The sequence below is a fragment of the Oncorhynchus gorbuscha genome, unplaced genomic scaffold (assembly GCF_021184085.1).
Source record: "Oncorhynchus gorbuscha isolate QuinsamMale2020 ecotype Even-year unplaced genomic scaffold, OgorEven_v1.0 Un_scaffold_1311, whole genome shotgun sequence".
NCBI classification, from domain to species: Eukaryota; Metazoa; Chordata; class Actinopteri; order Salmoniformes; family Salmonidae; genus Oncorhynchus; species Oncorhynchus gorbuscha.
The window spans coordinates 139,702-164,058 of record NW_025746124.1 but is presented as its reverse complement, the minus strand read 5'-3'; the positions used below and the strand labels follow the sequence as shown (position 1 = coordinate 164,058).

The following is a 24,357-nucleotide window of genomic DNA, read 5'->3' as shown; positions in this document are numbered from 1 at the left end:
CTTCTGGCACAGTTTTTGCCTTAAAAAAGTAGCTCTTTGTCAATACCGAAAAAATTCTCCAAATGGTGAAAGGAAAACACATGAACAGTGATTAATTGTTTGATATATGTCACAGTTTGAGAACAGACAACACATGAAATGCGAAAATCGTTCGACACATGTCATCATATGCCTAGTTTAGAATTCAAAAAAGTTACTCAAATTCCATAAAAAAATGTTTTTACTATATCTTTCATTAGCTTTGAACGTTTTTTCTTTATTTTTCTTTGTATCTTAAGATCTGCATGTTTCCATCAGACATATCAGACGTTATGTTATAGAATCATGAAAAAATATGAATTTTAAGGATTTGAAATTGTCAGGATGGCCGAGTGGTCTAAGGCGCCAGACTCAAGGTGAGAATCCTTCCTAGTTACAGGGGTATTCTGGTCTCCGATTGGAGGCGAGGGTTCAAATCCCTCTTCTGACACAGCTTTTGCCTTAAAAATGTAGCTCTTTGTTAATACTGAAAAATTCTCCAAATGGTGAAAGGAAAACACATGAACAGTGATTAATCGTTTGATATATGTCATAGTTTGAGAAAAGACAACACATGAAATGCGAAAAATCGTTCGACACATGTCATCATATGCCTCGTTTAGAATTCAAAAAGTTACTCAAATTCCATAAAAAAAAGTTTTTTACTATATCTTTCATTATCTTTTAACGTTTTTTGTTGATTTTTCTTTGTATCTTAAGATCTGCATGTTTCCATCAGACATATCAGACGTTATGTTATAGAATCATAAAAAAATATGAAATTTAAGAATTTTTTATTTTCAGGATGGCCGAGTGGTCTAAGGCACCAGACTCAAGGTGAGAATCCTTCCTAGTTACAGGGGTTTTCTGGTCTCCGATTGGAGGCAAGGGTTCAAATCCCTCTTCTGACACGGCTTTTGCCTTAAAAAAGTAGCTCTTTGTCAATACCGAAAAATTCTCCAAATGGTGAAAAGAAAACACATGAACAGTGATTAATCGTTTGATAGATGCCATAGTTTGAGAACAGACAACACATGAAATGCGAATAATCGTTCGACACATGTCATCATATGCCTAGTTTAGAATTCAAAAGTTACTCAAATTCCATTAAAAAGTTTTTTACTATATCTTTCATTAGCTTTTAACGTTTTTTGTTTATTTTTCTTTGTATCTTAAGATCTGCATGTTTCCATCAGACATATCAGACGTTATGTTATAGAATCATGAAAAAATATGAATTTTAAAGATTTCTAATTGTCAGGATGGCCGAGTGGTCTAAGGCACCAGACTCAAGGTGAGAATCCTTCCTTGTTACAGGGGTATTCTGGTCTCCGATTGGAGGCGGAGGTTCAAATCCCTCTTCTGACACAGCTTTTGCCTTAAAAATGTAGCTCTTTGTCAATACCGAAAAAATCTCCAAATGGTGAAAAGAAAACACATGAACAGTGATTAATCGTTTGATAGATGCCATACTTTGAGAACAGACAACACATCAAATGCGAATAATCGTTCGACAAATGTCATCATATGCCTAGTTTCGAATTCAAAAAGTTACTCAAATTCCATTAAAAAAAGTTTTTTACTATATCTTTCCTTAGCTTTTAACGTTTTTTGTTGATTTTTCTTTGTATCTTAAGATCTGCATGTTTCCATCAGACATATCAGAGGTTATGTTACAGAATCATGAAAAAATATGAGTTTTAAGAATTGTTAACTGTCAGGATGGTCTAAGGCGCCAGACTCAAGGTGAGAATCCTTCCTAGTTACAGGGGTATTCTGGTCTCCGATTGGAGGCGAGGGTTCAAATCCCTCTTCTGACACAGCTTTTGCCTTAAAAATGTAGCTCTTTGTCAATACTGAAAAATTCTCCAAATGGTGAAAGGAAAACACATGAACAGTGATTAATCGTTTGATATATGTCATAGTTTGAGAAAAGACAACACATGAAATGCGAAAAATCGTTCGACACATGTCATCATATGCCTCGTTTAGAATTCAAAAAGTTACTCAAATTCCATAAAAAAGTTTTTTACTATATCTTTCATTAGCTTTTAACGTTTTTTGTTGATTTTTCTTTGTATCTTAAGATCTGCATGTTTCCATCAGACATATCAGACGTTATGTTATAGAATCATGAAAAAATATGAAATTTAAGAATTTTTAATTGTCAGGATGGCCGAGTGGTCTAAGGCACCAGACTCAAGGTGAGAATCCTTCCTAGTTACAGGGGTATTCTGGTCTCCGATTGGAGGCGAGGGTTCAAATCCCTCTTCTGACACGGCTTTTGCCTTAAAAAAGTAGCTCTTTGTCAATACCGAAAAATTCTCCAAATGGTGAAAAGAAAACACATGAACAGTGATTAATCGTTTGATAGATGCCATAGTTTGAGAACAGACAACACATGAAATGCGAATAATCGTTCGACACATGTCATCATATGCCTAGTTTAGAATTCAAAAAGTTACTCAAATTCCATTAAAAATGTTTTTTACTATATCTTTCATTAGCTTTTAACGTTTTTTGTTTATTTTTCTTTGTATCTTAAGATCTGCATGTTTCCATCAGACATATCAGACGTTATGTTACAGAATCATGAAAAAATATGAAATTTAAGAATTTTTAATTGTCAGGATGGTTGAGTGGTCTAAGGCGCCAGACTCAAGGTGAGAATCCTTCCTAGTTACAGGGTTATTCTGGTCTCCGATTGGAGGCGAGGGTTCAAATCCCTCTTCTGACACAGCTTTTGCCTTAAAAAAGTAGCTCTTTGTCAATACCGAAAAATTCTCCAAATGGTGAAAGGAAAACACATGAACAGTGATTAATCGTTTGATATATGTCATAGTTTGAGGACAGACAAGACATGAAATGCGAATAATCATTCGACACATGTCATCATATGCCTAGTTTAGAATTCAAAAAGTTACTCAAATTCCATAAAAAAAAGTTTTTTACTATATCTTTCATTAGCTTTTAACGTTTTTAGTTGATTTTTCTTTGTATCTTAAGATCTGCATGTTTCCATCAGACATATCAGAGGTTATGTTACAGAATCATGAAAAAATATGAAATTTAAGAATTTGTAATTGTCAGGATGGTTGAGTTGTCTAAGGCGCCAGACTCAAGGTGAGAATCCTTCCTAGTTACAGGGTTATTCTGGTCTCCGATTGGAGGCGAGGGTTCAAATCCATCTTCTGACACAGCTTTTGCCTTAAAAATGTAGCTCTTTGTCAATACCGAAAAATTCTCCAAATGGTGAAAGGAAAACACATGAACAGTGATTAATCGTTTGATATATGTCATAGTTTGAGAACAGACAACACATGAAATGCGAAAAATCGTTCGACACATGTCATCATATGCCTCGTTTAGAATTCAAAAAGTTACTCAAATTCCATAAATAAAGTTTTTTACTATATCTTTCATTAGCTTTTAACGTTTTTTGTTGATTTTTCTTTGTATCTTAAGATCTGCATGTTTCCATCAGACATATCAAACGTTATGTTATAGAATCAAGAAAAAATATGAAATTTAAGATATTTTAATTGTCAGGATGGCCGAGTGGTCTAAGGCGCCAGACTCAAGGTGAGAATCCTTCCTAGTTACAGGGGTATTCTGGTCTCCGATTGGAGGCAAGGGTTCAAATCCCTCTTCTGACACAGCTTTTGCCTTAAAAATGTAGCTCTTTGTCAATACTGAAAAATTCTCCAAATGGTGAAAGGAAAACACATGAACAGTGATTAATCGTTTGATAGATGCCATAGTTTGAGAACAGACAACACATGAAATGCGAATAATCGTTCGACACATGTCATCATATGCCTAGTTTAGAATTCAAAAAGTTACTCAAATTCCATTAAAAATGTTTTTTACTATATCTTTCATTAGCTTTTAACGTTATTTGTTTATTTTTCTCTGTATCTTAAGATCTGCATGTTTCCATCAGACATATCAGACGTTATGTTACAGAATCATGAAAAAATATGAAATTTAAGAATTTTTAATTGTCAGGATGGTTGAGTGGTCTAAGGCGCCAGACTCAAGGTGAGAATCCTTCCTAGTTACAGGGTTATTCTGGTCTCCGATTGGAGGCGAGGGTTCAAATCCCTCTTCTGACACGTCTTTTGCCTTAAAAATGTAGCTCTTTGTCAATACCGAAAAATTCTCCAAATGGTGAAAGGAAAACTCAAGAACAGTGATTAATCGTTTGATATATGTCATAGTTTGAGGACAGACAAGACATGAAATGCGAATAATCATTCGACACATGTCATCATATGCCTAGTTTAGAATTCAAAAAGTTACTCAAATTCCATAAAAAAATGTTTTTTACTATATCTTTCATTAGCTTTTAACGTTTTTAGTTGATTTTTCTTTGTATCTTAAGATCTGCATGTTTCCATCAGACATATCAGAGGTTATGTTACAGAATCATGAAAAAATATGAAATTTAAAGAATTTGTAATTGTCAGGATGGCCGAGTGGTCTAAGGCGCCAGACTCAAGGTGAGAATCCTTCCTAGTTACAGGGTTATTCTGGTCTCCGATTGGAGGCGAGGGTTCAAATCCATCTTCTGACACAGCTTTTGCCTTAAAAATGTAGCTCTTTGTCAATACCGAAAAATTCTCCAAATGGTGAAAGGAAAACACATGAACAGTGATTAATCGTTTGATATATGTCATAGTTTGAGAACAGACAACACATGAAATGCGAAAAATCGTTCGACACATGTCATCATATGCCTCGTTTAGAATTCAAAAACTTACTCAAATTCCATAAATAAAGTTTTTTACTATATCTTTCATTAGCTTTTAACGTTTTTTGTTGATTTTTCTTTGTATCTTAAGATCTGCATGTTTCCATCAGACATATCAAACGTTATGTTATAGAATCAAGAAAAAATATGAAATTTAAGATATTTTAATTGTCAGGATGGCCGAGTGGTCTAAGGCGCCAGACTCAAGGTGAGAATCCTTCCTAGTTACAGGGGTATTCTGGTCTCCGATTGGAGGTAAGGGTTCAAATCCCTCTTCTGACAAAGCTTTTGCCTTAAAAATGTAGCTCTTTGTCAATACTGAAAAATTCTCCAAATGGTGAAAGGAAAACACATGAACAGTGATTAATCGTTTGATAGATGCCATAGTTTGAGAACAGACAACACATGAAATGCGAATAATCGTTCGACACATGTCATCATATACCTAGTTTAGAATTAAAAAAGTTACTCAAATTCCATAAAAAAATGTTTTTTACTATATCTTTCATTAGCTTTTAACGTTTTTTGTTGATTTTTCTTTGTATCTTAAGATCTGCATGTTTCCATCAGACATATCAGACGTTATGTTATAGAATCATGAAAAAATATGAATTTGAATGATTTGTAATTGTCAGGATGGCCGAGTGGTCTAAGGCGCCAGACTCAAGGTGAGAATCCTTCCTAGTTACAGGGGTATTCTGGTCTCCGATTGGAGGCGAGGGTTCAAATCCCTCTTCTGACACGGCTTTTGCCTTAAAAAAGTAACTCTTTGTCAATACCGAAAAATTCTCCAAATGGTGAAAGGAAAACACATGAACAGTGATTAATCTTTTGATATATGTCATAGTTTGAGAACAGACAACACATGAAATGTGAATAATCGTTCGACACGTCATCATATGCCTCGTTTAGAATTCAAAAAGTTACTCAAATTCCATAAAAAAAAGTTTTTTACTATATCTTTCATTAGCTTTTAACGTTTTTTGTTTATTTTTCTTTGTATCTTAAGATCTGCATGTTTCCATCAGACATATCAGACGTTAAGTTATAGAATCATGAAAAAATATGAATTTTAAGGATTTGAAATTGTCAGGATGGCCGAGTGGTCTAAGGCGCCAGACTCAAGGTGAGAATCCTTCCTAGTTAAGGAGGTATTCTTGTCTCAGATTGGAGGCTAGGGTTCAAATTCCTCTTCTGACAGTTTTTGCCTTTAAAAAGTAGCTCTTTGTCAATACCGAAAAATTCTCCAAATGGTGAAAAGAAAACACATGAACAGTGATAAATCGTTTGATAGATGCCATAGTTTGAGAACAAACAACACATGAAATGCGAATAATCGTTCGACACATGTCATCATATGCCTAGTTTAGAATTCAAAAAGTTACTCAAATTCCATAAAAAAATGTTTTTTACTATATCTTTCATTACCTTTGAACGTTTTTTCTTTATTTTTCTTTGTATCTTAAGATCTGCATGTTTCCATCAGACATATCAGATGTTATGTTACAGAATCATGAAAAAAAATGAATTTTAACCATGTTTACTTGTCAGGATGGCCGAGTGGTCTAAGGCGCCAGACTCAAGGTGAGAATCCTTCCTAGTTACAGGGGTATTCTGGTCTCCGATTGGAGGCAAGGGTTCAACTCCCTCTTCTGACACATCTTTTGCCTTAAAAAAGTAGCTCTTTGTCAATACCGAAAAATTCTCCAAATGGTGAAAGGAAAACACATGAACAGTGATTAATCGTTTGATATATGTCATAGTTTGAGAACAGACAACACATGTAATGCGAATAATCGTTCGACACATGTCATCATATGCCTAGTTTAGAATTAAAAAAGTTACTCAAATTCCATAAAAAAAAATGTTTTTTACTATATCTTTCATGAGCTTTTAAATTTTTTGGTTGATTTTTCTTTGTATCTTAAGATCTGCATGTTTCCATCAGACATATCAGACGTTATGTTATAGAATCATGAAAAAATATGAAATTTAAAAATTTTAATTGTCAGGATGGCCGAGTGGTCTAAGGCGCCAGACTCAAGGTGAGAATCCTTCCTAGTTACAGGGGTATTCTGGTCTCCGATTGGAGGCGAGGGTTCAAATCCCTCTTCTGACATAACTTTTGCCTGAAAAATGAAGCTCTTTGTCAATACCGAAAAATTCTCCAAATGGTGAAAGGAAAACACATGAACAGTGATTAATCTTTTGATATATGTCATAGTTTGAGAACAGACAACACATGAAATGCGAATAATCGTTCGATTAGAATTCAAAAAGTTACTCAAATTCCATAAAAAAATGTTTTTTACTATATCTTTCATTACCTTTTAACGTTTTTTCTTTATTTTTCATTGTATCTTAAGATCTGCATGTTTCCATCAGACATATCAGATGTTATGTTACAGAATCATGAAAAAAATGAATTTTAAGCATTTTTAGTTGTCAGCTTGACCGAGTGGTCTAAGGCGCCAGACTCAAGGTGAGAATCCTTCCTAGTTACATGGGTATTCTGGTCTCCGATTGGAGGCTAGGGATCAAATTCCTCTTCTGACACAGCTTTTGCCTTAAAAAAGTAGCTCTTTGTCAATACCGAAAAATTCTCCAAATGGTGAAAGGAAAACACATGAACAGTGATTAATCGTTTGATATATGTCATAGTTTGAGAACAGACAACACATGTAATGCGAATAATCGTTCGACACATGTCATCATATGCCTAGTTTAGAATTCAAAAAGTTACTCAAATTCCATAAAAAAATGTTTTTTTACTATATCTTTCACAACCTTTTAACGTTTTTTATTTATTTTTCTTTGTATCTTAAGATCTGCATGTTTCCATCAGACATATCAGACGTTATGTTATAGAATCATGAAAAAATATGAATTTTAAGGATTTGAAATTGTCAGGATGGCCGAGTGGTCTAAGGCGCCAGACTCAAGGTGAGAATCCTTCCTAGTTACAGGGGTATTCTTGTCTCAGATTGGAGGCTAGGGTTCAAATTCCTCTTCTCGCACAGTTTTTGCCTTTAAAATGTAGCTCTTTGTCAATACCGAAAAATTCTCCAAATGGTGAAAAGAAAACACATGAACAGTGATAAATCGTTTGATAGATGCCATAGTTTGAGAACAAACAACACATGAAATGCGAATAATCGTTCGACACATGTCATCATATGCCTAGTTTAGAATTCAAAAAGTTACTCAAATTCCATAAAACAATGTTTTTTACTATATCTTTCATTACCTTTGCCCGTTTTTCTTTATTTTTCTTTGTATCTTAAGATCTGCATGTTTCCATCAGACATATCAGATGTTATGTTACAGAATCATGAAAAAAAATGAATTTTAAGCATGTTTAGTTGTCAGGATGGCCGAGTGGTCTAAGGCGCCAGACTCAAGGTGAGAATCCTTCCTAGTTACAGGGGTATTCTGGTCTCTGATTGGAGGCAAGGGTTCAACTCCCTCTTCTGACACACCTTTTGCCTTAAAAAAGTAACTCTTTGTCAATACCGAAAAATTCTCCAAATGGTGAAAGGAAAACACATGAACAGTGATTAATCTTTTGATATATGTCATAGTTTGAGAACAGACAACACATGAAATGCGAATAATCGTTCGACACATGTCATCATATGCCTAGTTTAGAATTCAAAAAGTTACTCAAATTCCATAAAAAAATGTTTTTTACTATATCTTTCATTACCTTTTAACGTTTTTTCTTTATTTTTCATTGTATCTTAAGATCTGCATGTTTCCATCAGACATATCAGATGTTATGTTACAGAATCATGAAAAAAAATGAATTTTAAGCATTTTTAGTTGTCAGCTTGACCGAGTGGTCTAAGTCGCCAGACTCAAGGTGAGAATCCTTCCTAGTTACATGGGTATTCTGGTCTCCGATTGGAGGCTAGGGATCAAATTCCTCTTCTGACACAGCTTTTGCCTTAAAAAAGTAGCTCTTTGTCAATACCGAAAAATTCTCCAAATGGTGAAAGGAAAACACATGAACAGTGATTAATCGTTTGATATATGTCATAGTTTGAGAACAGACAACACATGTAATGCGAATAATCGTTCGACACATGTCATCATATGCCTAGTTTAGAATTCAAAAAGTTACTCAAATTCCATAAAACAATGTTTTTTACTATATCTTTCATTAGCTTTTAACGTTTTTTGTTGATTTTTCTTTGTATCTTAAGATCTGCATGTTTTCATCAGACATTTCAGACGTTATGTTACAGAATTATGAAAAAATATCAATTTTAAGGATTTGTAATTGTCAGGATGGCCGAGTGGTCTAAGGCGCCAGACTCGAGGTGAGAATCCTTCCTAGTTACAGGGGTATTCTGGTCTCCGATTGGAGGCGAGGGTTCATATCCCTCTTCTGACATAACTTTTGCCTGAAAAATGAAGCTCTTTGTCAATACCGAAAAATTCTCCAAATGGTGAAAGGAAAACACATGAACAGTGATTAATCGTTTGATATATGTCATAGTTTGAGAACAGACAACACATGTAATGCGAATAATCGTTCGACACATGTCATCATATGCCTAGTTTAGAATTCAAAAAGTTACTCAAATTCCATAAAAAAATTTTTTTTTTACTATTTCTTTCATGAGCTTTTAACGTTTTTTGTTTTTTATTTTTATTTGTATTTTAAGATCTGCATGTTTCCATCAGACATATCAGACGTTATGTTACAGAATTATGAAAAAATATGAATTTTAAGGATTCGTAATTGTCAGGATGGCCGAGTGGTCTAATGCGCCAAACTCAAGTTGAGAATCCTTCCTAGTTACATGGGTATTCTGGTCTCCGATTGGAGGATAGGGATCAAATTCCTCTTCTGGCACAGTTTTTGCCTTAAAAAAGTAGCTCTTTGTCAATACCGAATAATTCTCCAAATGGTGAAAGGAAAACTCAAGAACAGTGATTAATCGTTTGATATATGTCATAGTTTGAGGACAGACAAGACATGAAATGCGAATAATCATTCGACACATGTCATCATATGCCTAGTTTAGAATTCAAAAAGTTACTCAAATTCCATAAAAAAATGTTTTTTTACTATATCTTTCACTACCTTTTAACGTTTTTTATTTATTTTTCTTTGTATCTGAAGATCTGCATGTTTCCATCAGATATATCAGACGTTATGTTACAGAATCATGAAAAAATATGAATTTTAAGGTTTTGTAATGGTCAGGATGGCCGAGTGGTCTAAGGTGCCAGACTCAAGGTGAGAATCCTTCCTAGTTACAGGGGTATTCTGGTCTCCGATTGTAGGCTAGGGTTCAAATTCCTCTTCTGGCACAGTTTTTGCCTTAAAAAAGTAGCTCTTTGTCAATACCGAAAAAATTCTCCAAATGGTGAAAGGAAAACACATGAACAGTGATTAATTGTTTGATATATGTCACAGTTTGAGAACAGACAACACATGAAATGCGAAAAATCGTTCAACACATGTCATCATATGCCTAGTTTAGAATTCAAAAAGTTAATCAAATTCCATACAAAAATGTTTTTTACTATATCTTTCATTAGCTTTTAACGTTTTTTGTTGATTTTTCTTTGTATCTTAAGATCTGCATGTTTCCATCAGACATATCAGACGTTATGTTACAGAATCATGAAAAAATATGAATTTTAAGAATTTTTAATTGTCAGGATGGTCTAAGGCGCCAGACTCAAGGTGAGAATCCTTCCTAGTTACAGGGTTATTCTGGTCTCCGATTGGAGGCGAGGGTTCAAATCCCTCTTCTGACACTGCTTTTGCCTTAAAAAAGTAGCTCTTTGTCAATACCGAAAAATTCTCCAAATGTTGAAAAGAAAACACATGAACAGTGATTAATCGTTTGATAGATGCCATAGTTTGAGAACAGACAACACATGAAATGCGAATAATCGTTCGACACATGTCATCATATGCCTAGTTTAGAATTAAAAAAGTTACGCAAATTCCATAAAAAATGTTTTTTACTATATCTTTCATTAGCTTTTAACGTTTTTTTTTATTTTTCTTTGTATCTTAAGATCTGCATGTTTCCATCAGACATATCAGAGGTTATGTTACAGAATCATGAAAAAATATGAGTTTTAAGAATTGTTAATTGTCAGGATGGTCTAAGGCGCCAGACTCAAGGTGAGAATCCTTCCTAGTTACAGGGGTATTCTGGTCTCCGATTGGAGGCGAGGGTTCAAATCCCTCTTCTGACACGGCTTTTGCCTTAAAAAAGTAGCTCTTTGTCAATACCGAAAAATTCTCCAAATGGTGAAAAGAAAACACATGAACAGTGATTAATCGTTTGATATATGTCATAGTTTGAGAACAGACAACACATGAAATACGAAAAATCGTTCGACACATGTCATCATATGCCTAGTTTAGAATTTAAAAAGTTACGCAAATTCCATAAAAAAATGTTTTTTACTATATCTTTCATTAGCTTTTAACGGTTTTTGTTTATTTTTCTTTGTATCTTAAGATCTGCATGTTTCCATCAGACATATCAGACGTTATGTTACAGAATCATGAAAAAATATGAATTTTAAGAATTTTTAATTGTCAGGATGGTCTAAGGCGCCAGACTCAAGGTGAGAATCCTTCCTAGTTACAGGGTTATTCTGGTCTCCGATTGGAGGCGAGGGTTCAAATCCCTCTTCTGACACTGATTTTGCCTTAAAAAAGTAGCTCTTTGTCAATACCGAAAAATTATCCAAATGGTGTAAAGACAACACATGAACAGTGATTAATCGTTTGATAGATGTCATAGTTTGAGAATAGACAACACATGAAACGCAAATTATCGTTCGATACATGTTATCATATGCCTAGTTTGGAATTCAATAACTTACTCAAATTCCATAAAAAAAGTTGTTTACTATATCTTTCATTAGCTTTTAACGTTTTTTGTTGATTTTTCTTTGTATCTTACGATCTGCATGTTTCCATCAGACATATCAGAGGTTATGTTACAGAATCATGAAAAAATATGAAATTTAAGAATTTTTAATTGTCAGGATGGCCGAGTGGTCTAAGGCGCCAGACTTAAGGTGAGAATCCTTCCTAGTTACAGGGGTATTCTGGTCTCCGATTGGAGGCGAGGGTTCAAATCCCTCTTCTGACACGGCTTTTGCCTTAAAAAAGTAGCTCTTTGTCAATACCGAAAAATTCTCCAAATGGTGAAAAGAAAACACATGAACAGTGATTAATCGTTTGATATATGTCATAGTTTGAGAACAGACAACACATGAAATGCGAAAAATCGTTCGACACATGTCATCATATGCCTAGTTTAGAATTTAAAAAGTTACGCAAATTCCATAAAAAAATGTTTTTACTATATCTTTCATTAGCTTTTAACGTTTTTGTTTATTTTTCTTTGTATCTTAAGATCTGCATGTTTCCATCAGACATATCAGACGTTATGTTACAGAATCATGAAAAAATATGAATTTTAAGAATTTTTAATTGTCAGGATGGTCTAAGGCGCCAGACTCAAGGTGAGAATCCTTCCTAGTTACAGGGTTATTCTGGTCTCCGATTGGAGGCGAGGGTTCAAATCCCTCTTCTGACACTGATTTTGCCTTAAAAAAGTAGCTCTTTGTCAATACCGAAAAATTATCCAAATGGTGTAAAGACAACACATGAACAGTGATTAATCGTTTGATAGATGTCATAGTTTGAGAATAGACAACACATGAAACGCAAATTATCGTTCGATACATGTTATCATATGCCTAGTTTGGAATTCAATAACTTACTCAAATTCCATAAAAAAAGTTGTTTACTATATCTTTCATTAGCTTTTAACGTTTTTTGTTGATTTTTCTTTGTATCTTAAGATCTGCATGTTTCCATCAGACATATCAGAGGTTATGTTACAGAATCATGAAAAAATATGAAATTTAAGAATTTTTAATTGTCAGGATGGCCGAGTGGTCTAAGGCGCCAGACTCAAGGTGAGAATCCTTCCTAGTTAAAGGGGTATTCTGGTCTCTGATTGGAGGCGAGGGTTCAAATCCCTCTTCTGACACTGATTTTGTCTTAAAAAAGTAGCTCTTTGTCAATACCGAAAAATTATCCAAATGGTGTAAAGACAACACATGAACAGTGATTAATCGTTTGATAGATGTCATAGTTTGAGAATAGACAACACATGAAACGGAAATTATCGTTCGATACATGTCATCATATGCCTAGTTTAGAATTCAAAAAGTTACTCAAATTCCATAAAAAAATTTTTTTTTTACTATTTCTTTCATGAGCTTTTAACGTTTTTTGTTTTTTATTTTTATTTGTATTTTAAGATCTGCATGTTTCCATCAGACATATCAGACGTTATGTTACAGAATTATGAAAAAATATGAATTTTAAGGTTTCGTAATTGTCAGGATGGCTGAGTGGTCTAATGCGCCAAACTCAAGTTGAGAATCCTTCCTAGTTACATGGGTATTCTGGTCTCCGATTGGAGGCTAGGGATCAAATTCCTCTTCTGGCACAGTTTTTGCCTTAAAAAAGTAGCTCTTTGTCAATACCGAATAATTCTCCAAATGGTGAAAGGAAAACTCAAGAACAGTGATTAATCGTTTGATATATGTCATAGTTTGAGGACAGACAAGACATGAAATGCGAATAATCATTTGACACATGTCATCATATGCCTAGTTTAGAATTCAAAAAGTTACTCAAATTCCATAAAAAAATGTTTTTTTACTATATCTTTCACTACCGTTTAACGTTTTTTATTTCTTTTTCTTTGTATCTGAAGATCTGCATGTTTCCATCAGATATATCAGACGTTATGTTACAGAATCATGAAAAAATATGAATTTTAAGGTTTTGTAATGGTCAGGATGGCCGAGTGGTCTAAGGTGCCAGACTCAAGGTGAGAATCCTTCCTAGTTACAGGGGTATTCTGGTCTCCGATTGTAGGCTAGGGTTCAAATTTCTCTTCTGGCACAGTTTTTGCCTTAAAAAAGTAGCTCTTTGTCAATACCGAAAAAATTGTCCAAATGGTGAAAGGAAAACACATGAACAGTGATTAATTGTTTGATATATGTCACAGTTTGAGAACAGACAACACATGAAATGCGAAAAATCGTTCAACACATGTCATCATATGCCTAGTTTAGAATTCAAAAAGTTAATCAAATTCCATACAAAAATGTTTTTTACTATATCTTTCATTAGCTTTTAACGTTTTTTGTTGATTTTTCTTTGTATCTTAAGATCTGCATGTTTCCATCAGACATATCAGACGTTATGTTACAGAATCATGAAAAAATATGAATTTTAAGAATTTTTAATTGTCAGGATGGTCTAAGGCGCCAGACTCAAGGTGAGAATCCTTCCTAGTTACAGTGTTATTCTGGTCTCCGATTGGAGGCGAGGGTTCAAATCCCTCTTCTGACATGGCTTTTTCCTTAAAAAAGTAGCTCTTTGTCAATACCGAAAAATTCTCCAAATGGTGAAAAGAAAACACATGAACAGTGATTAATCGTTTGATAGATGCCATAGTTTGAGAACAAACAACACATGAAATGCGAATAATCGTTCGACACATGTCATCATATGCCTAGTTTAGAATTCAAAAAGTTACTCAAATTCCATAAAAAAATGTTTTTACTATATCTTTCATTACCTTTTAACGTTTTTTCTTTATTTTTCTTTGTATCTTAAGATCTGCATGTTTCCATCAGACATATCAGATGTTATGTTACAGAATCATGAAAAAATATGAATTTTAAAGATTTGTAATTGTCAGGATGGCCGAGTGGTCTAAGGCGCCAGACTCAAGGTGAGAATCCTTCCTAGTTACAGGGGTATTCTGGTCTCCGATTGGAGGCGAGGGTTCAAATCCCTCTTCTGACACGGCTTTTGCCTTAAAAAAGTAGCTCTTTGTCAATACTGAAAAATTCTCCAAATGGTGTAAAGACAACACATGAACAGTGATTAATCGTTTGATATATGTCATAGTTTGAGAACAGACAACACATGAAATGCGAATAATCGTTCAATTAGAATTCAAAAAGTTACTCAAATTCCATAAAAAAATGTTTTTTACTATATCTTTCATTAGCTTTTAACGTTTTTTGTTTATTTTTCTTTGTATCTTAAGATCTGCATGTTTCCATCAGACATATCAGACGTTATGTTACAGAATCATGAAAAAATATTAATTTTAAGGATTTGTAATTGTCAGGATGGCCGAGTGGTCTAAGGCGCCAGACTCAAGGTGAGAATCCTTCCTAGTTACAGGGGTATTCTCGTCTCAGATTGGAGGCTAGGGTTCAAATTCCTCTTCTCGCACAGTTTTTGCCTTTAAAAAGTAGCTCTTTGTCAATACCGAAAAATTCTCCAAATGGTGAAAAGAAAACATATGAACAGTGATAAATCGTTTGATAGATGCCATAGTTTGAGAACAAACAACACATGAAATGCGAATAATCGTTCGACACATGTCATCATATGCCTAGTTTAGAATTCAAAAAGTTACTCAAATTCCATAAAAAAATGTTTTTTACTATATCTTTCATTACCTTTTAACGTTTTTTCTTTATTTTTCTTTGTATCTTAAGATCTGCATGTTTCCATCAGACATATCAGATGTTATGTTACAGAATCATGAAAAAAATGAATTTTAACCATTTTTAGTTGTCAGCATGGCCGAGTGGTCTAAGGCGCCAGACTCAAGGTGAGAATCCTTCCTAGTTACAGGGGTATTTTGGTCTCCGAGTGGAGGCAAGGTTTCAAATCCCTCTTCTGACACAGCTTTTGCCTTAAAAAAGTAGCTCTTTGTCAATACCGAAAAATTCTCCAAATGGTGAAAGGAAAACACATGAACAGTGATTAATCGTTTGATATATGTCATAGTTTGAGAACAGACAACACATGTAATGCGAATAATCGTTCGACACATGTCATCATATGCCTAGTTTAGAATTCAAAAAGTTACTCAAATTCCATTAAATTTATTTTTTTACTATATCTTTCATGAGCTTTTAACGTTTTTTGTTTTTTATTTTTATTTGTATTTTAAGATCTGCATGTTTCCATCAGACATATCAGACGTTATGTTACAGAATTATGAAAAAATATGAATTTTAAGTATTTGTAATTATCAGGATGGCCGAGTGGTCTAAGGCGCCAGACTCAAAGTGAGAATTCTTCCTAGTTACATGGGTATTCTGGTCTCCGATTGTAGGCTAGGGATCAAATTCCTCTTCTGGCACAGTTTTTGCCTTAAAAAAGTAGCTCTTTGTCAATACCGAAGAATTCTCCAAATGGTGAAAGGAAAACTCAAGAACAGTGATTAATCGTTTGATATATGTCATAGTTTGAGGACAGACAAGACATGAAATGCGAATAATCATTCGACACATGTCATCATATGCCTAGTTTAGAATTCAAAAAGTTACTCAAATTCCATAAAAAAATGTTTTTTTACTATATCTTCCATTAGCTTTTAACGTTTTTTGGTTGATTTTTCTTTGTATCTTAAGATATGCATGTTTCCATCAGACATATCAGACGTTATGTTACAGAATCATGAAAAAATATGAATTTTAAGGATTTGTAATGGTCAGGATGGCCGAGTGGTCTAAGGCGCCAGACCCAAGGTGAGAATCCTTCCTAGTAACAGTGGTATTCTGGTCTCCGATTGGAGGCGAGGGTTCAAATTCCTCTTCTGACACAGCTTTTGCCTTAAAAATGTAGCTCTTTGTCAATACCGAAAAATTCTCCAAATGGTGAAAAGAAAACACATGAACAGTGATTAATCGTTTGATAGATGCCATAGTTTGAGAACAGACAACACATGAAATGCGAATAATCGTTCTACACATGTCATCATATGCCTAGTTTCGAGTTCAAAAAGTTACTCAAATTCCATAAAAAAATGTTTTTTTACTATATCTTTCATTAGCTTTTAAAGTTTTTTATTTATTTTTCTTTGTATCTTAAGATCTGCATGTTTCCATCAGACATATCAGACGTTATGTTATAGAATCATGAAAAAATATGAATTTTAAGGATTTTAATTGTCAGGATGTCTGAGTGGTCTAAGGCGCCAGACTCAAGGTGAGAATCCTTCCTAGTTACAGGGGTATTCTGGTCTCCGATTGGAGGCGAGGGTTTAAATCCCTCTTCTGACACTGCTTTTGCCTTAAAAAAGTTGCTCTTTGTCAATACCGAAAAATTCTCCAAATGGTGAAAAGAAAACACATGAACAGTGATTAATCGTTTGATAGATGCAATAGTTTGAGAACAGACAACACATGAAATGCGAATAATCGATCGACACATGTCATCATATGCCTAGTTTAGAATTAAAAAGTTACGCAAATTCCATAAAAAAATGTTTTTTACTATATCTTTCATTAGCTTTTAACGTTTTTTGTTTATTTTTCTTTGTATCTTAAGATCTGCATGTTTCCATCAGACATATCAGACGTTATGTTACAGAATCATGAAAAAATATGAATTTTAAGAATTTTTAATTGTCAGGATGGTCTAAGGCGCCAGACTCAAGGTGAGAATCCTTCCTAGTTACAGGGTTATTCTGGTCTCCGATTGGAGGTGAGGGTTCAAATCCCTCTTCTGACACTGATTTTGCCTTAAAAAAGTAGCTCTTTGTCAATACCGAAAAATTATCCAAATGGTGTAAAGACAACACATGAACAGTGATTAATCGTTTGATAGATGTCATAGTTTGAGAATAGACAACACATGAAACGCAAATTATCGTTCGATACATGTCATCATATGCCTAGTTTGGAATTCAATAACTTACTCAAATTCCATAAAAAAATGTTTTTACTATATCTTTCATTAGCTTTTAACGTTTTTGTTGATTTTTCTTTGTATCTTACGATCTGCATGTTTCCATCAGACATATCAGAGGTTATGTTACAGAATCATGAAAAAATATGAAATTTAAGAATTTTTAATTGTCAGGATGGCCGAGTGGTCTAAGGCGCCAGACTCAAGGTGAGAATCCTTCCTAGTTACAGGGGTATTCTGGTCTCTGATTGGAGGCGAGGGTTCTAATCCCTCTTCTGACACTGATTTTGTCTTAAAAAAGTAGCTCTTTGTCAATACCGAAAAATTCTCCAAATGGTGTAAAGACAACACATGAACAGTGATTAATCGTTTGATAGATGTCATAGTTTGAGAATAGACAACACATGAAACGCAAATTATCGTTCGATACATGTCATCATATGCCTAGTTTGGAATTCAATAACTTACTCAAATTCCATAAAAAAATGTTTTTTACTATATCTTTCATTAGCTTTTAAGTTTTTGTTGATTTTTCTTTGTATCTTTAGATCTGCATGTTTCCATCAGACATATCAGACGTTATGTTATAGAATCATGAAAAAATATGAATTTTAAAGATTTGTAATTGTCAGGATGGCCGAGTGGTCTAAGGCGCCAGACTCAAGGTGAGAATCCTTCCTAGTTACATACAGGGGTATTCTGGTCTCCGATTGGAGGCGAGGGTTCAAATCCCTCTTCTGACACGGCTTTTGCCTTAAAAAGTAGCTCTTTGTCAATACTGAAAAATTCTCCAAATGGTGTAAAGACAACACATGAACAGTGATTAATCGTTTGATATATGTCATAGTTTGAGAACAGACAACACATGAAATGCGAATAATCGTTCAATTAGAATTCAAAAAGTTACTCAAATTCCATAAAAAAATGTTTTTTACTATATCTTTCATTAGCTTTTAACGTTTTTTGTTTATTTTTCTTTGTATCTTAAGATCTGCATGTTTCCATCAGACATATCAGACGTTATGTTACAGAATCATGAAAAAATATTAATTTTAAGGATTTGTAATTGTCAGGATGGCCGAGTGGTCTAAGGCGCCAGACTCAAGATGAGAATCCTTCCTAGTTACAGGGGTATTCTCGTCTCAGATTGGAGGCTAGGGTTCAAATTCCTCTTCTCGCACAGTTTTTGCCTTTAAAAAGTAGCTCTTTGTCAATACCGAAAAATTCTCCAAATGGTGAAAAGAAAACATATGAACAGTGATAAATCGTTTGATAGATGCCATAGTTTGAGAACAAACAACACATGAAATGCGAATAATCGTTCGACACATGTCATCATATGCCTAGTTTAGAATTCAAAAAGTTACTCAAATTCCATAAAAAAATGTTTTTTACTATATCTTTCATTACCTTTTAACGTTTTTTCTTTATTTTTCTTTGTATCTTAAGATCTGCATGTTTCCATCAGACATATCAGATGTTATGTTACAGAATCATGAAAAAAAATGAATTTTAACCATTTTTAGTTGTCAGCATGGCCGAGTGGTCTAAGGCGCCAGACTCAAGGTGAGAATCCTTCCTAGTTACAGGGGTATTTTGGTCTCCGAGTGGAGGCAAGGTTTCAAATCCCTCTTCTGACACAGCTTTTGCCTTAAAAAAGTAGCTCTTTGTCAATACCGAAAAATTCTCCAAATGGTGAAAGGAAAACACATGAACAGTGATTAATCGTTTGATATATGTCATAGTTTGAGAACAGACAACACATGTAATGCGAATAATCGTTCGACACATGTCATCATATGCCTAGTTTAGAATTCAAAAAGTTACTCAAATTCCATTAAATTTATTTTTTTACTATATCTTTCATGAGCTTTTAACGTTTTTTGTTTTTTATTTTTATTTGTATTTTAAGATCTGCATGTTTCCATCAGACATATCAGACGTTATGTTACAGAATTATGAAAAAATATGAATTTTAAGTATTTGTAATTATCAGGATGGCCGAGTGGTCTAAGGCGCCAGACTCAAGGTGAGAATTCTTCCTAGTTACATGGGTATTCTGGTCTCCGATTGGAGGCAAGGTTTCAACTCCCTCTTCTGACACATCTTTTGCCTTAAAAAAGTAGCTGTTTGTCAATACCGAAAAATTCTCCAAATGGTGAAAGGAAAACACATGAACAGTGATTAATCGTTTGATATATGTTATAGTTTGAGAACAGACAACACACGTAATGCGAATAATCGTTCGACACATGCCATCATATGCCTAGTTTAGAATTCAAAAAGTTACTCAAATTCCATACAAAAATGTTTTTTACTATATCTTTCATTAGCTTTTAACGTTTTTTGTTGATTTTTCTTTGTATCTTAAGATCTGCATGTTTTCATCAGACATATCAGACGTTATGTTACAGAATTATGAAAAAATATCAATTTTAAGGATTTGTAATTGTCAGGATGGCCGAGTGGTCTAAGGCGCCAGACTCAAGGTGAGAATCCTTCCTAGTTACAGGGGTATTCTGGTCTCCGATTGGAGGCGAGGGTTCAAATCCCTCTTCTGACATAACTTTTGCCTGAAAAATGAAGCTCTTTGTCAATACCGAAAAATTCTCCAAATGGTGAAAGGAAAACACATGAACAGTGATTAATCGTTTGATATATGTCATAGTTTGAGAACAGACAACACATGTAATGCGAATAATCGTTCGACACATGTCATCATATGCCTAGTTTAGAATTCAAAAAGTTACTCAAATTCCATAAAAAAATTTTTTTTTACTATTTCTTTCATGAGCTTTTAACGTTTTTTGTTTTTTATTTTTATTTGTATTTTAAGATCTGCATGTTTCCATCAGACATATCAGACGTTATGTTACAGAATTATGAAAAAATATGAATTTTAAGGTTTCGTAATTGTCAGGATGGCCGAGTGGTCTAATGCGCCAAACTCAAGTTGAGAATCCTTCCTAGTTACATGGGTATTCTGGTCTCCGATTGGAGGCTAGGGATCAAATTCCTCTTCTGGCACAGTTTTTGCCTTAAAAAAGTAGCTCTTTGTCAATACCGAATAATTCTCCAAATGGTGAAAGGAAAACTCAAGAACAGTGATTAATCGTTTGATATATGTCATAGTTTGAGGACAGACAAGACATGAAATGCGAATAATCATTTGACACATGTCATCATATGCCTAGTTTAGAATTCAAAAAGTTACTCAAATTCCATAAAAAAATGTTTTTTTACTATATCTTTCACTACCGTTTAACGTTTTTTATTTATTTTTCTTTGTATCTGAAGATCTGCATGTTTCCATCAGATATATCAGACGTTATGTTACAGAATCATGAAAAAATATGAATTTTAAGGTTTTGTAATGGTCAGGATGGCCGAGTGGTCTAAGGTGCCAGACTCAAGGTGAGAATCCTTCCTAGTTACAGGGGTATTCTGGTCTCCGATTGTAGGCTAGGGTTCAAATTTCCTCTTCTGGCACAGTTTTTGCCTTAAAAAAGTAGCTCTTTGTCAATACCGAAAAATTGTCCAAATGGTGAAAGGAAAACACATGAACAGTGATTAATTGTTTGATATATGTCACAGTTTGAGAACAGACAACACATGAAATGCGAAAAATCGTTCAACACATGTCATCATATGCCTAGTTTAGAATTCAAAAAGTTAATCAAATTCCATAAAAAATGTTTTTACTATATCTTTCATTAGCTTTTAACGTTTTTTGTTTATTTTTCTTTGTATCTTAAGATCTGCATGTTTCCATCAGACATATCAGACGTTATGTTACAGAATCATGAAAAAATATGAATTTTAAGAATTGTTAATTGTCAGGATGGTCTAAGGCGCCAGACTCAAGGTGAGAATCCTTCCTAGTTACAGGGTTATTCTGGTCTCCGATTGGAGGCGAGGGTTCAAATCCCTCTTCTGACACTGATTTTGCCTTAAAAAGTAGCTCTTTGTCAATACCGAAAAATTATCCAAATGGTGAAAGACAACACATGAACAGTGATTAATCGTTTGATAGATGTCATAGTTTGAGAACAGACAACACATGAAACGCAAATTATCGTTCGATACTTGTCATCATATGCCTAGTTTAGAATTCAATAACTTACTCAAATTCCATTAAAAAATGTTTTTACTATATCTTTCATTAGCTTTTAACGTTTTTTGTTGATTTTTCTTTGTATCTTAAGATCTGCATGTTTCCATCAGACATATCAGAGGTTATGTTACAGAATCATGAAAAAATATGAAATTTAAGAATTTTTAATTGTCAGGATGGCCGAGTGGTCTAAGGCGCCAGACTCAAGGTGAGAATCCTTCCTAGTTACAGGGGTATTCTGGTCTCTGATTGGAGGTGAGGGTTCTAATCCCTCTTCTGACACTGATTTTGTCTTAAAAAAGTAGCTCTTTGTCAATACCGAAAAATTATCCAAATGGTGTAAAGACAACACATGAACAGTGATTAATCGTTTGATAGATGTCATAGTTTGAGAATAGACAACACATGAAACGCAAATTATCGTTCGATACATGTCATCATATGCCTAGTTTGGAATTCAATAACTTACTCAAATTCCATAAAAAAATGTTTTTTACTATATCTTTCATTAGCTTTTAACGTTTTTTGTTGATTTTTCTTTGTATCTTTAGATCTGCATGTTTCCATCAGACATATCAGACGTTATGTTATAGAATCATGAAAAAATATGAATTTTAAAGATTTGTAATTGTCAGGATGGCCGAGTGGTCTAAGGCGCCAGACTCAAGGTGAGAATCCTTCCTAGTTACAGGGGTATTCTGGTCTCCGATTGGAGGCGAGGGTTCAAATCCCTCTTCTGACACGGCTTTTGCCTTAAAAAGTAGCTCTTTGTCAATACTGAAAAATTCTCCAAATGGTGTAAAGACAACACATGAACAGTGATTAATCGTTTGATATATGTCATAGTTTGAGAACAGACAACACATGAAATGCGAATAATCGTTCAATTAGAATTCAAAAAGTTACTCAAATTCCATAAAAAAATGTTTTTTACTATATCTTTCATTAGCTTTTAACGTTTTTTGTTTATTTTTCTTTGTATCTTAAGATCTGCATGTTTCCATCAGACATATCAGACGTTATGTTACAGAATCATGAAAAAATATTAATTTTAAGGATTTGTAATTGTCAGGATGGCCGAGTGGTCTAAGGCGCCAGACTCAAGGTGAGAATCCTTCCTAGTTACAGGGGTATTCTCGTCTCAGATTGGAGGCTAGGGTTCAAATTCCTCTTCTCGCACAGTTTTTGCCTTTAAAAAGTAGCTCTTTGTCAATACCGAAAAATTCTCCAAATGGTGAAAAGAAAACATATGAACAGTGATAAATCGTTTGATAGATGCCATAGTTTGAGAACAAACAACACATGAAATGCGAATAATCGTTCGACACATGTCATCATATGCCTAGTTTAGAATTCAAAAAGTTACTCAAATTCCATAAAAAAATGTTTTTTACTATATCTTTCATTAGCTTTTAACGTTTTTTGTTTATTTTTCTTTGTATCTTAAGATCTGCATGTTTCCATCAGACATATCAGACGTTATGTTATAGAATCATGAAAAAATATGAATTTTAAGGATTTGTAATTGTCAGGATGGCCGAGTGGTCTAAGGCGCCAGACTCAAGGTGAGAATCCTTCCTAGTTACAGGGGTATTCTGGTCTCCGATTGGAGGCGAGGGTTCAAATCCCTCTTCTGACACAGCTTTTGCCTTAAAAAGTAGCTCTTTGTCAATACCGAAAAATTCTCCAAATGGTGAAAAGAAAACACATGAACAGTGATTAATCGTTTGATAGATGCCATAGTTTGAGAACAGACAACACATGAAATGCGAATAATCGTTCGACACATGTCATCATATGCCTAGTTTAGAATTCAAAAAGTTACTCAAATTCCATTAAAAAAGTTTTTTACTATATCTTTCATTAGCTTTTAACGTTTTTTGTTGATTTTTCTTTGTATCTTAAGATCTGCATGTTTCCATCAGACATATCAGACGTTATGTTACAGAATCATGAAAAAATATGAATTTTAAGAATTTTTAATTGTCAGGATGGCCGAGTGGTCTAAGGCGCCAGACTCAAGGTGAGAATCCTTCCTAGTTACAGGGGTATTCTGGTCTCCGATTGGAGGCGAGGGTTCAAATCCCTCTTCTGACACAGCTTTTGCCTTAAAAATGTAGCTCTTTGTCAATACCGAAAAATTCTCCAAATGGTGAAAAGAAAACACATGAACAGTGATTAATCGTTTGATATATGTCATAGTTTGAGAACAGACAACACATGAAATGCGAATAATCGTTCGACACATGTCATCATATGCCTAGTTTAGAATTCAAAAAGTTACTCAAATTCCATAAAAAAATGTTTTTTACTATATCTTTCATTAGCTTTTAACGTTTTTTGTTTATTTTTCTTTGTATCTTAAGATCTGCATGTTTCCATCAGACATATCAGACGTTATGTTACAGAATCATGAAAAAATATGAATTTTAAGAATTTTTAATTGTCAGGATGGTCTAAGGCGCCAGACTCAAGGTGAGAATCCTTCCTAGTTACAGGGGTATTCTGGTCTCCGATTGGAGGCGAGGGTTCAAATCCCTCTTCTGACACTGATTTTTGCCTTAAAAAAGTAGCTCTTTGTCAATACCGAAAAATTATCCAAATGGTGTAAAGACAACACATGAACAGTGATTAATCGTTTGATAGATGTCATAGTTTGAGAACAGACAACACATGAAA

General features: G+C 34.0%; 18 non-coding genes across 18 annotated transcripts; all 18 read left to right on the top strand.

The window, feature by feature from the left end:
• The first annotated feature begins 357 nt into the window (after nucleotides 1-357).
• Nucleotides 358-469, top strand: trnal-caa. Its single transcript has 2 exons — nucleotides 358-395; nucleotides 424-469. It is a non-coding gene; the product is annotated as a tRNA-Leu (tRNA).
• Nucleotides 470-2,184: 1,715 nt separating this feature from the next.
• Nucleotides 2,185-2,296, top strand: trnal-caa. Its single transcript has 2 exons — nucleotides 2,185-2,222; nucleotides 2,251-2,296. It is a non-coding gene; the product is annotated as a tRNA-Leu (tRNA).
• A 347-nt stretch (nucleotides 2,297-2,643) lies between these two features.
• Nucleotides 2,644-2,755, top strand: trnal-caa. The gene is made up of 2 exons: nucleotides 2,644-2,681; nucleotides 2,710-2,755. It is a non-coding gene; the product is annotated as a tRNA-Leu (tRNA).
• Nucleotides 2,756-3,562: 807 nt separating this feature from the next.
• Nucleotides 3,563-3,674, top strand: trnal-caa. Its single transcript has 2 exons — nucleotides 3,563-3,600; nucleotides 3,629-3,674. It is a non-coding gene; the product is annotated as a tRNA-Leu (tRNA).
• A 347-nt stretch (nucleotides 3,675-4,021) lies between these two features.
• On the top strand, nucleotides 4,022-4,133 carry trnal-caa. Its single transcript has 2 exons — nucleotides 4,022-4,059; nucleotides 4,088-4,133. It is a non-coding gene; the product is annotated as a tRNA-Leu (tRNA).
• An 808-nt stretch (nucleotides 4,134-4,941) lies between these two features.
• Nucleotides 4,942-5,053, top strand: trnal-caa. Its single transcript has 2 exons — nucleotides 4,942-4,979; nucleotides 5,008-5,053. It is a non-coding gene; the product is annotated as a tRNA-Leu (tRNA).
• A 348-nt stretch (nucleotides 5,054-5,401) lies between these two features.
• trnal-caa lies at nucleotides 5,402-5,513 on the top strand. Its single transcript has 2 exons — nucleotides 5,402-5,439; nucleotides 5,468-5,513. It is a non-coding gene; the product is annotated as a tRNA-Leu (tRNA).
• An 804-nt stretch (nucleotides 5,514-6,317) lies between these two features.
• Nucleotides 6,318-6,429, top strand: trnal-caa. Its single transcript has 2 exons — nucleotides 6,318-6,355; nucleotides 6,384-6,429. It is a non-coding gene; the product is annotated as a tRNA-Leu (tRNA).
• A 349-nt stretch (nucleotides 6,430-6,778) lies between these two features.
• trnal-caa lies at nucleotides 6,779-6,890 on the top strand. Its single transcript has 2 exons — nucleotides 6,779-6,816; nucleotides 6,845-6,890. It is a non-coding gene; the product is annotated as a tRNA-Leu (tRNA).
• A 2,165-nt stretch (nucleotides 6,891-9,055) lies between these two features.
• trnas-cga lies at nucleotides 9,056-9,167 on the top strand. The gene is made up of 2 exons: nucleotides 9,056-9,093; nucleotides 9,122-9,167. It is a non-coding gene; the product is annotated as a tRNA-Ser (tRNA).
• Nucleotides 9,168-11,795: 2,628 nt separating this feature from the next.
• On the top strand, nucleotides 11,796-11,907 carry trnal-uaa. The gene is made up of 2 exons: nucleotides 11,796-11,833; nucleotides 11,862-11,907. It is a non-coding gene; the product is annotated as a tRNA-Leu (tRNA).
• Nucleotides 11,908-12,704: 797 nt separating this feature from the next.
• Nucleotides 12,705-12,816, top strand: trnal-caa. The gene is made up of 2 exons: nucleotides 12,705-12,742; nucleotides 12,771-12,816. It is a non-coding gene; the product is annotated as a tRNA-Leu (tRNA).
• A 1,726-nt stretch (nucleotides 12,817-14,542) lies between these two features.
• Nucleotides 14,543-14,654, top strand: trnal-caa. The gene is made up of 2 exons: nucleotides 14,543-14,580; nucleotides 14,609-14,654. It is a non-coding gene; the product is annotated as a tRNA-Leu (tRNA).
• A 3,537-nt stretch (nucleotides 14,655-18,191) lies between these two features.
• trnal-caa lies at nucleotides 18,192-18,307 on the top strand. The gene is made up of 2 exons: nucleotides 18,192-18,229; nucleotides 18,262-18,307. It is a non-coding gene; the product is annotated as a tRNA-Leu (tRNA).
• A 1,708-nt stretch (nucleotides 18,308-20,015) lies between these two features.
• On the top strand, nucleotides 20,016-20,127 carry trnal-caa. Its single transcript has 2 exons — nucleotides 20,016-20,053; nucleotides 20,082-20,127. It is a non-coding gene; the product is annotated as a tRNA-Leu (tRNA).
• Nucleotides 20,128-22,308: 2,181 nt separating this feature from the next.
• trnal-caa lies at nucleotides 22,309-22,420 on the top strand. The gene is made up of 2 exons: nucleotides 22,309-22,346; nucleotides 22,375-22,420. It is a non-coding gene; the product is annotated as a tRNA-Leu (tRNA).
• A 785-nt stretch (nucleotides 22,421-23,205) lies between these two features.
• Nucleotides 23,206-23,317, top strand: trnal-caa. Its single transcript has 2 exons — nucleotides 23,206-23,243; nucleotides 23,272-23,317. It is a non-coding gene; the product is annotated as a tRNA-Leu (tRNA).
• A 346-nt stretch (nucleotides 23,318-23,663) lies between these two features.
• trnal-caa lies at nucleotides 23,664-23,775 on the top strand. The gene is made up of 2 exons: nucleotides 23,664-23,701; nucleotides 23,730-23,775. It is a non-coding gene; the product is annotated as a tRNA-Leu (tRNA).
• The last annotated feature ends 582 nt before the right edge of the window (nucleotides 23,776-24,357 follow it).